At 34.6% G+C, this 15,655-nt stretch overlaps 1 protein-coding gene across 5 annotated transcripts in view; it reads left to right on the top strand.

Annotated features, from left to right (window-relative positions):
* Positions 1 to 6: 6 nt before the first annotated feature.
* GLCCI1 (glucocorticoid induced 1) overlaps positions 7 to 15,655 on the top strand; it is a 93,949-nt gene continuing 78,300 nt past the window's right edge. For 3 of the 5 annotated variants that reach the window (XM_023532983.1, XM_011364621.2, XM_023532980.1), the window contains exon 1: positions 7 to 109. The gene's annotated coding sequence lies outside the window, so the exon portion shown is untranslated. The other 2 variants (XM_023532972.1, XM_023532976.1) reach the window with 2 other exon arrangements.

The raw sequence follows: 15,655 nt of genomic DNA, 5'->3' as shown, positions 1-15,655 counted from the left end.
CCCACCGAGCAGGCGCCGCGGGCCAAGGGCCGCCCGAGACGGTCCCCCGAGAGCCACCGGAGGAGCAACTCACCTGAGAGAAGGAGCCCCGGCTCGCCTGTGTGCAGAGGTAGCGAGCCCAACCCTTCCGTCCTCCCGGGCTGCGTCTCCCCGACGGTGCCCTCCGCGGAAACTTCAGCCTCTCCGGGCTTCTCTTTGCTAGTGCATTATCGAAGGTGTGAAAGTGGCTTTGGGAATCTCACCCCACCCCCTACGGTCGCTGCGGGGCTTGGAGGAGCGAACTGCACAGCAACTTTTATTTGACCCTTCTGCCGCCCCTCAGATTTTATCTTTCATCACTCACCTGCGTGGAAAGGTTTTTCAGTTTAAGAGCTGATAAGCTCATTCATGTGTTTGCCGTTTGTAGCGGGGGAAGGAGGAGATGGGCGAAACACTTTAATAAACAAGCACACTAACTCTCCGGCAGCGGATAAGGTGGTGGTTGTAATCTCTACAGCCTCTTTGTGCTTTCCTTCAAAGTTCCTAATGCCTGTGACTACCGGGATACTTTTTTTTCCCCCCCTTTTTTGGAGGGGTGGTGACATTAGTTACGATGTAAGGATATTTCTCGGGTGTGTAGAGGGGACAATTTTGGATGTGCAATTCAAGTGTATAGTGTTTTGCTTTTTTTTTTTTATCGTTTCTACTTACATAGTCATATGTATCAGAACTATATGTGAAGTGTGCACACTTTTTCCATTTTTAAGTACACTTAACAGTTCGATTCAGCTGTTTAGAGGATCTCAAGTTTCTTTTTTGTTAAGTGTCAAAGGTAATGGGGAGCTGGTGGATGCTGACAGCTTTCCTTAATGTTTTCTGTTTTGGTTTGGTTTTGTTTATGTCTAGGGACACAGTGCATGATCTAGTTGAGTCCTTGGGGAGAAAAGGAAGATTAGCCAAAACAGGGACTTAAAGCTCAAAGCTCATAAGGGAGAGCGGAGTAGCTAATATTATTAGATACCAGGCTAGAGCTACAGATGCTGCTGCTGCCGCTGCCGCCGCTGCTGCTTCTGCACTGTGGAGAGAACAGATCATTCTGAGTGGAAAAATCTCTGCTTGGAAGGGAAACACTGTGGAGCTCTGTACAATGTTCATGTGGTATGTGGAATTTTTTTAAATGGAGTTTTCTTGATGAAGGGCTTAGACTTGGAGAAAATTGTTGTGTTATGATAGATTACAGTCTTGGTGTTTTTGTTTTAATATTTCTGACCTGTAATTGGCATGTTGCTAAGGCATTTGTTTTCAGACCACTTGATGGTGAGGCAAGGTAGACTGTAGTGCAGTGGTATGTGTACATGAACACCAAGAAATACATCCAGTAATCTGTATGCACCAGGAGGAATTTGTTCCCCCACTCCTCCCCCAGGTCAAGCCAGCTGCTGCAGAAACTGACATCCTCCAGCAAATCCTGAATGAATGAATGAAAACAACGTGATCGCCCTAATAATGACCACCACTGAACACACATCTTTGGCTGTATTTTATAGAAAAGGCCACCATTTTCTAACAGATTAATGCCATATGCAACTCCCTTGCACATTTTCTAGAGCTATATGAAATGAGAGGTAACAACGAAAAGAAGGCAGCAGTGACATAAATTTTTCAGTGATTTAGTATCAACAGTATGTAGATTGAGTTTTGGGATTTTCTTTTAGGGACTAATATATGCGCCGTAAAGTAAGCATTGCAGGCAGATTGTGTACACAGGGTTTTGTGGGCAGAGTAAGAGTAGTTTCGGCAATTGCTACAACAATATAATGGGCATCTAGTACCTCCTCTTTTGTTGATAAACACTAGCATCTTACAACAGATGATAGTACAACTTGTTTTTCTGCATCCTTCAAGAGCCTTAATTGCTTAGGAATTACATGTCCATCATCAAGTAGTTTTAATGAAATTTGTGATCAGGCTTAAACTGTTCTCTTTGTTATAGCATTGCACATCTAAATTTAATGCAGTTTTAATGCAATCATGATGAAAACACTTTTCTGAGTCTGGTGGTGCGGTAAACAGATTTGCATCATCAGAGAGCTTGTACTGGGAATGGAAGAGGCCTTTCTGCTGTCTTTAACACCAGGTGGTTTTGTCAGTTTCTTACATTGAAATGATTTTGAATGCAGACTCTTGACCCCAGTTGCCTGACCATATTACCTTTATGTTACTTCACATCCCGCCCTGCTAGAGACCTACCCAAATTAAAACTATAGAACTATTCTGTTCCGTTTAGTCAGTCATTTGAAATCCATACTATGAACAGTTGAACAATTTTTCAAATGATAATCTATTCAGTCTCTTTTGAATTCTGCAAGGTTCTGACTTCAGTGGATTTTAGTCTCCACAGGTCAAGACTCCTGCCGCTGCCTCTGCTGCTGCAGACACTGACATCACTATACTGCATGAATGAAAAACAACAACGTGCTCCATTTCTTGCTCTCCACCTTCCTTTTCTGCACAGTCGTGTGTGTGTGTGTGTGTGTGTGTGTGTGTGTGTGTGTGTTTAAGATAGTGTTATGCTGCATATGAAACTACATTAAAAATGTTAAGTAGCTGGTGGCTTGAGGGATGTGTATTTAGTGTAGAGGCATATTGTTTACAAAAAGCTAAGTGCTGTGAGCATTTGGACTAGAGATGACATAACAGCATTCAGTATTTTTTATCTGGACTGATGGTTATGGAAGAAAATACAGAAGCTTTCGACAGTTTTCTTTGGAAATGTTTTACCAAAAAGAAATTATGAAACAAAATAATTTCTAAGCATGTTTATTAAATCATTATTATCTCCCTCTTAAACATTAATATGCATATTTACAGGGTTAAAGCTAAAAGTAATAAAGAAATGGTACTCATATTATTTCAGAAGGTTGAGGAAAAGCTGAATTCTTTAGATGCGATCAAATAATACGATATTAATTTATAAAATCCAGCAAGAAGATGGTAATTTCCTTTATTTTGTAGCACAGTTTCAGATAATTTAAATGGGTATCATAATAGAGATACATAAATCTCTAAACATCTTCAGTGGAGAGGACCTGGAGTTTTACAGATTGAAACTATATTGTTTATGCATATGGATCATATTTTTCTTTGTATTTTAATTTTTTTTTTAAACTTGGAGGTTTTTTATATTCATTTCTTTACTTCTGCCATTAGCAAAATGTCATTCTCCCCCTTGTTAGGTTTTGAAGGGTCTTGAAGTTGTGAATGACAAGCTGCTGAATGCATCCTCAGGCTCCCTGTGATGTGTTTGTAATAGATGTAAAATCATAAAGTATTATGCAAATAGTTATTTTTTGTAATGGTAATACATAAAATGTACCTTTGAGATAAATAGAACAACTCAAATGAGGATATAGCAGGATGTTAGTGTTAAAATTAATGATCTTTAAGCTAAAATGATAAATGACAACCAAAATAAAATGAAGTTGCTCCTTTTTGAAATCTCATACAACAAAATCTATGGATTTTAAAACAGAACAAATACAATTTTTACTGTGTAAGATAGTAAGCAGCAATTGCAAATCCTCTGGTAGTTTTGTTGTAAAGATTGAGCATTAGAATGAATTATAAATTCAAAAGATATAAAAATAGTTGTATTAGAATACTCTGGAGGGAGAACACTGCTTATTTTGAAGCGTACCAAATCTAATTAAAAACATGGAATGGTAATTTATATAGTTCCTGCTATGTAAAATAGTATGCGTTGATTTCTGATTTAATGTAACAAATATTTAGACCCAATATTCTAAAAGATTACTAACTCTAGAGAGAAATTTGATTAGACTTTTTCATGAGTACCTTGAGAGCCTTATTGTTTAATACATTAAGAAGGTAAAGAAAAAAGCCAGCCAGCATATAACGTTGAATGACTGCATGCAATGTGCATGTGTCTGTGTGTTTTAATCAATTAATTTGCTTTCAGTTTTTTATCACTTCATTAAATATCCCTTTTTGAGTCATTTTATGCTGTGCTCAGTTTGTGGAATGCCAACATTCTTAATTACATTTTCTCTTTTAAAAGATACATTCTCTTCCTATAAAGTTACTTTTCAGGTGGCTATTCTTGGGAATTAAGGTCCTCTCCCTGTCCCTGCCTTAAGATTAATTTTCTTAGAGTGCTTAGAGGAACTTGTTTTAAAGCTTTCCTGTACTAGAGTGATAATAGTTCAAGTTTTGGCTTCTTTTTTTTCCTAGAGTGGCAGGTTTCAAATATTGTTTTTTGGGGGGAAAGTTTGTCAGCCTTTGAGAACTACACTCAGTATCAACAACATTCATTATTAATGTAATTTTTCTTACCAATTATGGTGCATAAAGTTTCTAGATCAGTGGGTGAATAGCCAAATAGATAAGTTAATTTATAGCTTATATATTCTTAAACTATTGTTTCATGTTCAAAGATTATATACCTCTCAAATAACTGTTACTCTAAACATATTGAATGTCATATACCTAAGGTATGTAAAAGTACCTAGCTGTATATAAAGTTTTGTGTGTTTATATTGAACTAAAACGATTCCATTATTTACAATAAATACTTTTTACAGAAGGACATTTCATTTACTATAGTATACATTTCATCAGGGGTTTAATGCAAATTAGATTTATACATTGGAGAAATGTTGAAAAGTAATGTCATCCTTGTGATTTTTATTTTATTTGTGATAACGTGGACTAAATGTTAATTAGAAAACAAAGGAATAATTGGTCTCCATATCAATGAATAGGAATGGAAATAAATGGTGGTGTTCACCAGTAGCTAATAGTTTTTCTTAAATTAATAAAGAAAATTTTAAAGCCTGTTTTATCAAAACTTTCACACATAGTTAATAATCTGTTGAAGAGTATATACTAATGACTTTGTTATTCTTAATTTTAGTTCAGTCTTTTCTTCAGAGCTTAAAATTCCCAGACACCACCAAGATAGGCTTTTCCACAGCACCTGTCCTGGGTCTGTGCCTGGCCCTGTTGCCTTTTGTTTTCAATATATAATTTTGTTCTCTTATTAAATTTCAAAGAAACCAAATCACTCATTCTGTTTCTGTCCTATATGTTGCTTATTTTAACAAGAGGTTGAGCTTATCCGATGATGGCCTCAAACTGGGTTTGCCAAAAGTAAGTGGAGGAAAGAGAGAACCCTCCTCATCTATTGATGTAGAAGGGCTCAGGAACTGGTGGAAGAGCCAGAAGCCCCCTCTCTTTCTTCCTGCCCCTTATGTGGACCCCCTGGAACTGACCATGACTCCACCCATCTGATTCTAGAAGAATAAGATGTGCGTTTATTCTACAGACATTTATAATGGATTGGTAGTGACTACAAAGAAAATAAGGATTTTACTTACACTGTAAACGAATTGTGTAAAAATACTTTTCTAGTATTTTATTTTAGTAGGGACAAACATGGCAGATAACCTTTAAGCAGTGTTGTTTACTTCAAGTGACTGCTATTGAGGCAAATACGGGGGCGGGGGGGCAAGTTCACGAATACCTCAGTAACTTCCTATGTATTATGTTGTATATCTGGTTATAGATGGAAAGAAAACATTTGAGTATTTACTATGTAAAGGGTAGTGTATACTTGCATTCATCAGGAAAGTGGATTTGAAATGCAAATCTGATTTCAGGTCCACTGTTCATTCCACATTCTGCAAGATTATCTGTCCTGTTGTTTCCAGTTCAAAAAGACTGATTTTGGTGATCGGCCATGTTTTCTGAGCTAAAAAAATTTATTAAAAATAGATGTTTCTATTGTTTCCACAGCATTACTACACAATGCTGGAATATACTTTGACTTTTTCAGAATGTATGAAAATGTTAGACCTAAGATGTTGAATATAACTGAAATAGAATATTGATGGGTTGGTCATATTTCTCCATTTGTCACATAAAAGTATGAGAGTGTATGTGTGAGAGCATGCATGAGAAGAGAATGTGTGCGCCCATGAGCAAAAGAAAAACCCTTTTCCTGAAGGCTCGAGAATATGAACTTAATTGTGCCTGGCCCTCCTTACATCTAGAATCGATGCTGTTCTTGAATCATGTTACAGTGAGCAGAAGTACTTTTCTCCATGAATATTAAAAGATAGTTATATATGGTGGTTGACTGATGAGTGATTCAGGAATCACTAAGCAGAAACACTGGTCTCAAATGATCATCCCAGCAACTGGTGCTGGGTTAATTCAGCCCTCCCAAGAGCTAACAGTTATCACTGAATTTGTAGGTTTGAATTCTGTATGTTGGTGCACCTTGATGGCTTACCAGAAATAAGGATGTGTCAAAGAAACTAGTGAAATCCATTGTTGTGTGGCAAGGTTTAGTGTCCAGAATTGTTTTCCAGTTACTAGAATTAAGAAATCCACGAAACATCTGAATGTTTTTCATAGCAAGAAGGCAAAAACTGCTACTTGCTGCCTTTCTAAAGATCAAATACTTAACAACCACTGATAGTAATAGCTCCTTATTTTAGCCAGTTATGACCACAGGGAGAACTTTTCTGAATAGTCTATATAGCTAATTTTAACTTTTACATTACTAGAAAATTATTTGATGAAACATTTTCTAAAATTATTATACAGTCATTTTCTTAGGCAGAACAAATGACATAAATGAACTTTGTGGCTTAATTAGCTTTATTAGTACTTATTATATACCTAATAAAATGATCACTATAGATAGTATTGAATATAAGATTGAGCATTGACTGATAACTGGAGTTACCCTATAACTGATTCTATACATTTGCTTTTGGGATTGTCTTTTTTCTAAGGAAAGTGGAATGAAGCAATGTGGGGTTACATTATTCCTTGGTAGAATAACCTGTCTCTTTTCTTCCAGAATATATTATCAAGTAAAAGATCAAAGAAATTATTTCACAAATGGTTCCATAACAGAGCCTTGGGGAAAAAAGGTATACTAGAAAACAATAGATTTTGTGTCAAGAGACCTGGGTTCTGTTTCCAGTTTTACCAGTTGACTTATGTCAAGTCACTAACTCTTTGCATCTTTTTTTCTCTGTCTTTAAGATGAGCAAAATAGTTTTCTTAAGATTTTGGTTGGGTATGGAGAAAATTGTGCTATTGAAAAGAAAATGAAATTTATTAAACTGGAAAAAATTTTTGACATTTCTCCCCCAGCTTTACTGAGGTATAATTGACAAATAAAAATTGTATGTATTTAAGATATACGGTGTGATGATTTGATATAAGTATAAACTGTGAAATGATTACCACAATCAAGCTAATGAACACATCAGTCACTTCACACAGTTGCCTTTTTTATGTGTGATGAGAATACTTAAAGTCTACTCTTAGCAAATTACTCATAATCAAAAGTTTATACTCTTTGACTAACAGTTCCCCATTTCCCTCGCCTGGCAACCACTGTTTTGCTCTCTCCTATGAATTCAACTTTAGATTCTACATATAAAGGAGAACATATAGTATTTGCTTTCTTTGGCTTATTTCACTTAGCACAATGTCTTCCAAGTTCACCTACGTTGTTGCCAGTGGCAGGATTTCCTTTTTAAAGGCTGTATAATATTTCATTGTATTTTGTATACCACATTTTCTTTATCCATTTCTCTGTCAGTGGACACTTATCTTGGCTGTTGATGATAAGCTGCAGTGAACTTGGGGGTGCATATATCTCTTCAGTATACTGATTTCTGTTCCTTTGGTTATGTACTCAGAAGTGGGATTGCTGGATCATATGGTAGTTCTATTTTTAAGTTTCTGAGGAACCTCCATACCGTTTTATTTTTCCAGCAATTTATATTCCCATCAACTTTGTGCAGGGTTACTTTTTCTCCACATCCTCACCAACACATATGTTGTCTTTTTGGTAATGGCCATTCTGATAGGTGTGAGATGTTATCTCATTGTGGTTTTGCATTCTCTTGATGATTAGTAATTCTGAGCACCTTTTCATATACTTGTTGGCCATTTATATGTCTTCTTTGAGGAAAAAATGGCTATTCAGATATGTTGCCATTTTTAATTGGGTTATTTGGTTTTGCTATTGAGCTTTATGAGTTTCTTATATTTTTTGGATATCAATCCCTTATCAGATGTATGGTTTGCAGATATTTTCTCCCATTCCAGAACTTACCTTTCCATTTTGTCAATTGTTTCTTTTGCTGTGCAGCATTTTGTTGTTGTTTGATGTAATCCACTTATTTTTGCTTTTGTTCTTGTGCTTTTGCTGTTGTATCAAAAATGTCACTGCCAAGACTGATATCAAGGAGCTTTATCCCTATACTTTCTTGCAGTAGTTTTACTTTTTCAAGTCTTATATTTAATTCTTTAATCCATTTCGAGTTAATTATGTGTATGACATAAGGTAAGGGTCTAGTTTCATTCTTTTGCATCTAGATATCTATCTAGTTTTCCTGGCACCACTTATTGAGGGGCTTTTCTTTTTCTCATTGTGTATTCTTGACACCCTTGTCAAAAATTAGTTGAACATATATGCATGGGTTTATTTCTGGGTGCTCTCTTCTGTTCCATTGGCCTACACGTCTGTTTTTATGCTAGTACTATATTGTTTTGGTAACAATTGTATAGATGCTTTTAAATAAAGTTAGTTACCATTTATCAAGCTTTTATGTCAGCCTCTGGTCTTCATTGGGACCCAATATAGAGTACTTTTATAACCTCTCCTCACAGATGTGGAAATGACATCTTGAGAAGTAATTTGCCCAAGGTCAGGCAGCATACACAGAGGGTCCAGAAGGTCATTTAACTCTCTAAGTTCCGACTTAAGTTAGCGGAAAGTTACTTTTGGAACCCAGTTGATTATGGAGTAGGAAAGCATGTACAGTGGGATATCCCATTGCTTATAAAGTTAAGTCATGGAAAGGCCAAAAATAGCTTTGGAGGGTTGCATAAAGAAAAAGCTAAATGGGACTAGACTCTAGGGTCTACAGAACCTAAAATAGCTGCAAGTATTCCGAGAGGCCTCAGGTATGCATATAAGAATGTCATGACCCTTCAAAACCTTATGCATTAATAGGCCTTTCCCTTGGTCCTTAAAGGACCTACCACTTTGTTAAAACAATTTAGAATTAATTTTTTAAAACTGCCTTTCACATAAAATCTGGGTAGAGTAAGGTTTTATGTATTTTCATGTTTTACAGTATAGGCTTTTCACTTAAAATAAAGCATGATAAGGCTCCATTCAACCTTAACATTGATTCTTTACCTTTAGTATCCTTTGATATTTTAGCAGCATTCAAAATAGTATCTGTTTATATATAACTATCATGGCAAAGCAGCCAGATGCACTATCTTCTCAATTTATGGCAGGTTGGGCTTCTTCAATTTTTCTTCGTTTGCTGATATGATGTAGAAAAGATATTTTGATCTCCATTTTAATAATTTCTCCCAGGGTGTTTTGGCATTTTTTTTCACTGTCACATGTGTTTGCTGTAAGCTCTCTTTAGTAGTGTGGAGCATGAGTCCTTTCATAAGTAACATTAGAAATAGTATTGTTAAGATATTAGAAGTATTGTATAGAGTTAATGTGATGGATGAAGTTTCTCATGACATTTCTTCTATAATTTTATTTTCTAGTTGACTGTGTCAGTTTATAAGTTGAATGATATCATTTATATCTTATAACATATCTTAGAAGATAATAAAAACTAGTTGTCTATCAGTTTATAAGTTGAATTATATCATTTATGTCATAACATTTATATCTTAGAAGATAATAAAAACTAGTAGGGCTTAGTTGCTCAGGGTTACATATCCGGTCTACCCATAAAAAAAAAAAAAAAAAAAAAAACTTTACTATTTTCACGTAAACCTGTGAAGTGATCACAGTACAAAGAGAAGTTACAGAAAGATCATAGTGAGGTATAGATTTGTTTATGTATTAGCTGGTAATCTGTAAACAAAATACATTCATAATATCTTTGAGTTATGTGACAGTGTCATTTTTTTTCTTAAGTATTTTTGAGGTAATCTGATGCATCACCCTGAAAAGAATCAACTGTCCTTTTCCTGCTTAAAGTCAAATTATTTAAGTGCCTAGTACTTAACGGGTTAACAAACATGGCTAAATGCAGTTTCATTAGTATTATAAAATTAGGGAGTTGGACTATGCTCAGAAATAAGGTTTTTGAAAAAGATACAATGTTCTTCAATATTTTGATCAGACGGCATTACAAAACTTATTTTAAAATTCTGTTCTTTACATGACAAAGTGACCCATTAATAAAAATCACCTGGTTTAGTTGATTGCATTTTTTTCACTCTTTTGTCTTTTTGGCTAGTGTAGCTTTAATGTATTTCAGTGATAACTGTTCATTCATTAAAGAAATGTTTGTTTCGGGTATTATACTAGTTGTTGGCAGTATGTTGGTGAGTAAAACTAGTGGATTACCTCTTTCACACAATAAATGTTTATTGAATCCCTGCTATGTCTGAGGAACTCTGTTTAACCCTTACAGATACACACTCTAGGTGCAATTAGTGTGCTCACGTTTGTATTTCTCAACAAGGTCAGTTCATTTAAAGTCTGCCAAGAATTCGACCCACTATTTTCTCTGAGTTTTAGATTTCATATATGAATTGTTATTTTCCTATGCTTACCTTCCTAAGTTAGATTTTTGGTATTCTTTTTGAATACCACACACTCTGTTTATATGTGTTTTTCTTCCATTAGATAAAAACTTAGGAGAACTTCATCCTGTGACTTCTATAATATATCTGGATCTAAGCTACATTGCTGCCAGGATATATGACATTCTGCTGTAGTTTGGTTTAGGATGATTCACTGGCATTTTCTCTGTGCACACACATACACACCCTTTCAGAATTCTGAACTTTTTTTATTGGTTATGGCTTCTTGTGTAGAAATGTAGTAATATGAAGTAATAACATATAGTAATACCTGGACAGCGGTGCCCTGTGTGGCTATTGAAATGTGTAGGACTTGGCTTTGACTAAGTATCTGCTGTTACTGAGCTAGATGGAAAATAAGCTTTTCACATCTTGTATTACCATTCACTCGATACATTGGTTGAATGCACAATAACTTGTCTTTATTAAACTCAGAGTTTACTTGTTCTCAGTTTTTATTAAACTCAGAGTTTACTTGTTCTCAGTTTTTCTATTTATAGTTTTTACCTTAAAGAATCATTAGCATTACAGCCTTTAGTAGTAGTACTATTCAGTTGTGTTGATCTTTAGGACAGTTGTCTTATTCTACTTTGTATTAAACCATGTGGTCAAAAAACAACTTCTTTATACAGATATTCCTGTTTAATGGAATAAGTGTTACGTGCAATCTCATGGTAAAACAGATGTTAAGTGAATCATTTTTTGGGTTATTATTATTTTTTTTTTGCTTTCATTGAAGGAAAGCTTATAGCCCCTGAATATAACCATATAATAAACCAACTGAAATTGCATGTAGAAATTTTAGGAAATAGGAAAGCATAGGAAAAGTAATGAAATAAATTATTGTTAATATTTGTTTTGTTCACTTTAAAATATTTCCTTCTTGAATTAAGTGCCTCAAAACGTAAAAGAAAGTAAATATCTAGTATAGTAGCTGAATCTTTGATTAGACTCACTGTGTTCCCATAGTTAATATAGCAATTCTAGAGGCTTTAATAGTTTAGCTATGCTTTTTCATCTTAACTCATTTTAATGTTTCTGTATTGTATTTAAGATAATTTTGGTGGATGGGTGTACTTCAAGTAGCACCTTGTCATTTTTAGCATTCCACCATCCAGCATGGTGATTGGTGCTGAGAAAAGACCCTGCAGAGAATATTTGTTAAATCCTAACAGGATTTATATAGAGATTTCTGTTGTAGCTATTTATGTATCTGGGTTCAAATCACTGAACAGTGATGATTTTGGCATGCAGTCATATAAATATCTGACAAAAGTGAAAATTAATAAATTATACTTGTGTTGCCTGTTTTTTCAAATCCCTAATGGTTTAGGTAACTGATGACTTATTTTTATTTAGGGCCTGTCATTTACTAGTGATGTGTAAGCTTGGAAAAGTACTGATTTAGATCTTCACACAAAGTAGGAGCTAGGTGTTCTACCTGGTAGAAATAGGCGGGACAAAAACGGGTGATGTCAGAACAGTCATATTTTGAAAGATGGAAAATGCACTTCTACAGAGTGAGTTTCTAAGTTGCATTAGAGTTCTGCTAACTGAATTTGGTCTAGTGAGGCTCCATGGAATCGGCTTCTAAAGCTGTTAGAAGAAACTTAAACCATTATGCTCAAAATTTGGTGGACTTTTTCAATTAAAAATTTGAATGCTTTTGTAGGATGTTGTAAAGATCACGATTATTCTAAGTGCCAAGAAAGGAGAATGTAAATTACATATTAATTTGTGCTTCATTATAATGTAAAAAATTTAAACCGTAGAGCAGAGTTTGGGGTAGTTATTTGCTTTAGAGAATGTATAACTTATGTGCAAGTAAAATTATTCAATTTACCAAAGTGTTATTTACACAAACTTTTTAGGAAGTCAGTTACACAAGGCTGAGGTTCATCTGAGGTTGTAAAAACACATTACTGAATAGTGTAATTTATTATTGCTGCATAAAATGTTTTACTGACATTTAGCAGAATTAACTAATGTCAAATTGTACAAATGAACATGAATAGATCTTTTCCTTTCCCTTTCTAATCTGAGTTTAAAGATTCTAAGAAATTTGGTATTGAACCAACCCCTATAAAAGAAATGACTCTTGTGTAGTAATGATTTTATTTCTCACATTTCTCTGTGGAAAGGTATACTTTTAAATTAGATGCATATTCCAACGCTTTTCTGGAATATTTTGTCCTTACATGAAGAAGTTATTACTTCAGTTATTATTTCCTAGCAAACTGTTTCTAATCAGTATCATGAGGAAGTACTTCATCCCTCATGAAAAACTTTCACAGAATCTTCTGTTGTTAACATCAGGAGGACAAAGCAATAAGTAAGGCTAATTAATTAGACTAGAAATATGATTAGTGCTATGGATTATGATTTTATTTATAATTGTATATTCCTACAAGCCAGTTTTAACTTAAAAGTTTCTGTATATGTTTAAGTACCAAGAAATTAATTGGCCAACTAATCCTGTTTATTCCTAAAAACTAGACATTATGGGTGGGTGTGTATGTATATGTGTGCACACGCACATATGCATGTCAGAGAGGCCCTTCAAGTTCACATTCCTCTCAGCAATCACCTGCTCCTGATGATTTTTCCATATAGAGTTGGGATTCATGGTCATCTTTTCATAGTTCTTTAAGTAATTTTAATATGCTGAGTGGTACTGACATAAGGATTTGGTTATCTTATAAGATAAAACTGGTAAACATCTAATTAGACATAATTCTGAACATCTTTGTTGTGATTATTGGGAAATTTACTATTTATAATACAATTATGTTTTCTTCCTGGAGACATGTCTTAAATGCTGAATTCTTTGATCAAACAGTTTATTTCAGGGTTATTTGGTAAAAAATGAGTTTATTGGGTGGGTTTGGAGAAGCAAATTAATCAGTTTAAATATAAATTTCTTTTTCTGAATCATCTAACAGTTTAGGATGACAGTCCACATGTGTGAAGTTTAATTTTCTTAAATATATAATAATTTTTTTCTGCTGGAGTTGGCTTTGTGATTATTGAGCAGGAGATTATGTTAATATTTAAATTCAAAGTTGAAAAATTGAAAAGTGTTGTTATGATTAGTGCTGTGGATTATGCATTTCTACTGACCGGAGTGGGTGTTCTCATAGGTGGTACCTATGTACGCAAATTAAAACAGACATGATCCTTACATTCTGCAAGTTTATATATCCACATATTTAAAACTATTATTATAACTTCAGGTGTTTTTCTTAGGATCTTTGCCTACTTGCTGGTTTTGTTCCTATCTGTATAAAAAGTTTTAAAGTGTATTCAGCTTTTATTTTACAGAGTAGAATATATCAATTCCCCAAGTTTAACATGAAAAAATGACGTAGTGTGTTTTTCTAAACTACGAGGTAAAAACAAATTATTAATGAATTTTATCCTATATAATTCAGAATTTGGGTCATGTGTTTTAATTATTCATATGTAAGAAGATGTGTATAGAAGTATGTACTTCTATGTAGAAGTATATAGAAATATAGTTTATCAAGATAGGAGTATTGAGTGATTTAAGTTTAATGATGGAGACTTGGTACAGAAATGGAATTGAATGGTTTATTTGCTAATTGACACTATGGAGCACAGCTTTGGTTAAGACTTCAAACCCAGAGCATCATTGGGTTGGGTTCTTATTTCCTGCCAGCATAACTGACTTTTCCTCTTCCCTTGTTTCTCCCGCCTGATGATTACCATATCTTGTCCCGTCTCTTCAGAATTATCTCCTGAATCTGGTGGCTTCTTTCTATCCCTTCCATGTTTTAATTATTACTTGTTGCTTGGACTGTTGGAACCACCACCTCTTAAGTGGCTTCCCCTGCCATTAGTCCCTTACCTTTAATTTAGCCATTGTACTGCTATAAGCACAAGCTTTCTTTAAAAAAAGAAAGAAAAGATTTCTGAAGTTCAGAATCCTTAGCTTGATGTAAAAGACTCATCTCAGTATCCTCCATTGTGTATACCTTGTGTTTTTTACAGACCAGCCTCACTTTTTATTGCAAATGCTGATACCCTTTTATAAGTTCATACTTCGAATACTTGTTCCTTGTCAGGGTAAAAATAAAATAGATTAGTTTAAATTAGATTAAGTTAGATTATCCTATTTGTGGTGATAGTTTATGATAATTCAGTAAGACTCACTCTAAAATTTGACTGTCTCCAAAGCTAATTCAGATAAATGACAAAGTTAAGTCCTTCTGTAGTAGAGACTTCTATGTATTCATCAAATCCTGTTTTCTCTCCTTCTTGATCCCACATCTAGACTATATTCCCTACTTCTCCTTGCAATTAGATAAGGCTAAATGATATACAACACTTTCACCCTTGTTCAGAAGAGCACTAGTTTGATCCCCCTAACTCTTTCTCTTCTCTCATCTCCCAGCTGTATGCAGAGATTCTAGCAGAGGACTCCAACCGAGGCCCTAGGGGTATGGTGGAGTCATAAGATGAAGGAAGTCTGAATCTCACTGAATGATCATGTGGAAGGCCGCTTGTCAGCCACAAAGATACACATTGGGCTTTTATTGCAATAAGGCACTAATTTTTAAAACTTGTAGCTGCTAGCATCGTCCTCTCACTTCATCTGATCCATCACATTGGCAAGTGGGCTTCATTGTTGTCAGCACGTCCGTCAGTATGCAAGAGACATTTTTACCAAGTTTGATTGTGTGATCTTGGTGGAATATATTTATCTTTATATAATTTGCAATTTATTCCAACTAAAGATGCTATATAACTACTCTTCGATTACAATTTTAAAAGGCCATTTTCAAAAAAAGTTCAGAGCTGTTGTAAGCAATGGTACCCTTGTGGAAATAAGTACATGGTCTCCCAGAATGTCTAGCAGGATAAGAAGTTTAGTGTATTTGTTAAATGGCCTTATCTATATAAACATGTTCTATTTCTTGCATATGTACTATATGAAGAGTTCTATGTTATATGAACCTATCCTAATTACCTGTTTATG

The sequence above is a fragment of the Pteropus vampyrus genome, unplaced genomic scaffold (assembly GCF_000151845.1).
Source record: "Pteropus vampyrus isolate Shadow unplaced genomic scaffold, Pvam_2.0 Scaffold4, whole genome shotgun sequence".
In the NCBI taxonomy this organism is placed as follows: domain Eukaryota; kingdom Metazoa; phylum Chordata; class Mammalia; order Chiroptera; family Pteropodidae; genus Pteropus; species Pteropus vampyrus.
Note: the sequence above shows the minus strand (reverse complement) of the source record. Positions and strands in the feature narration are given on the sequence as shown.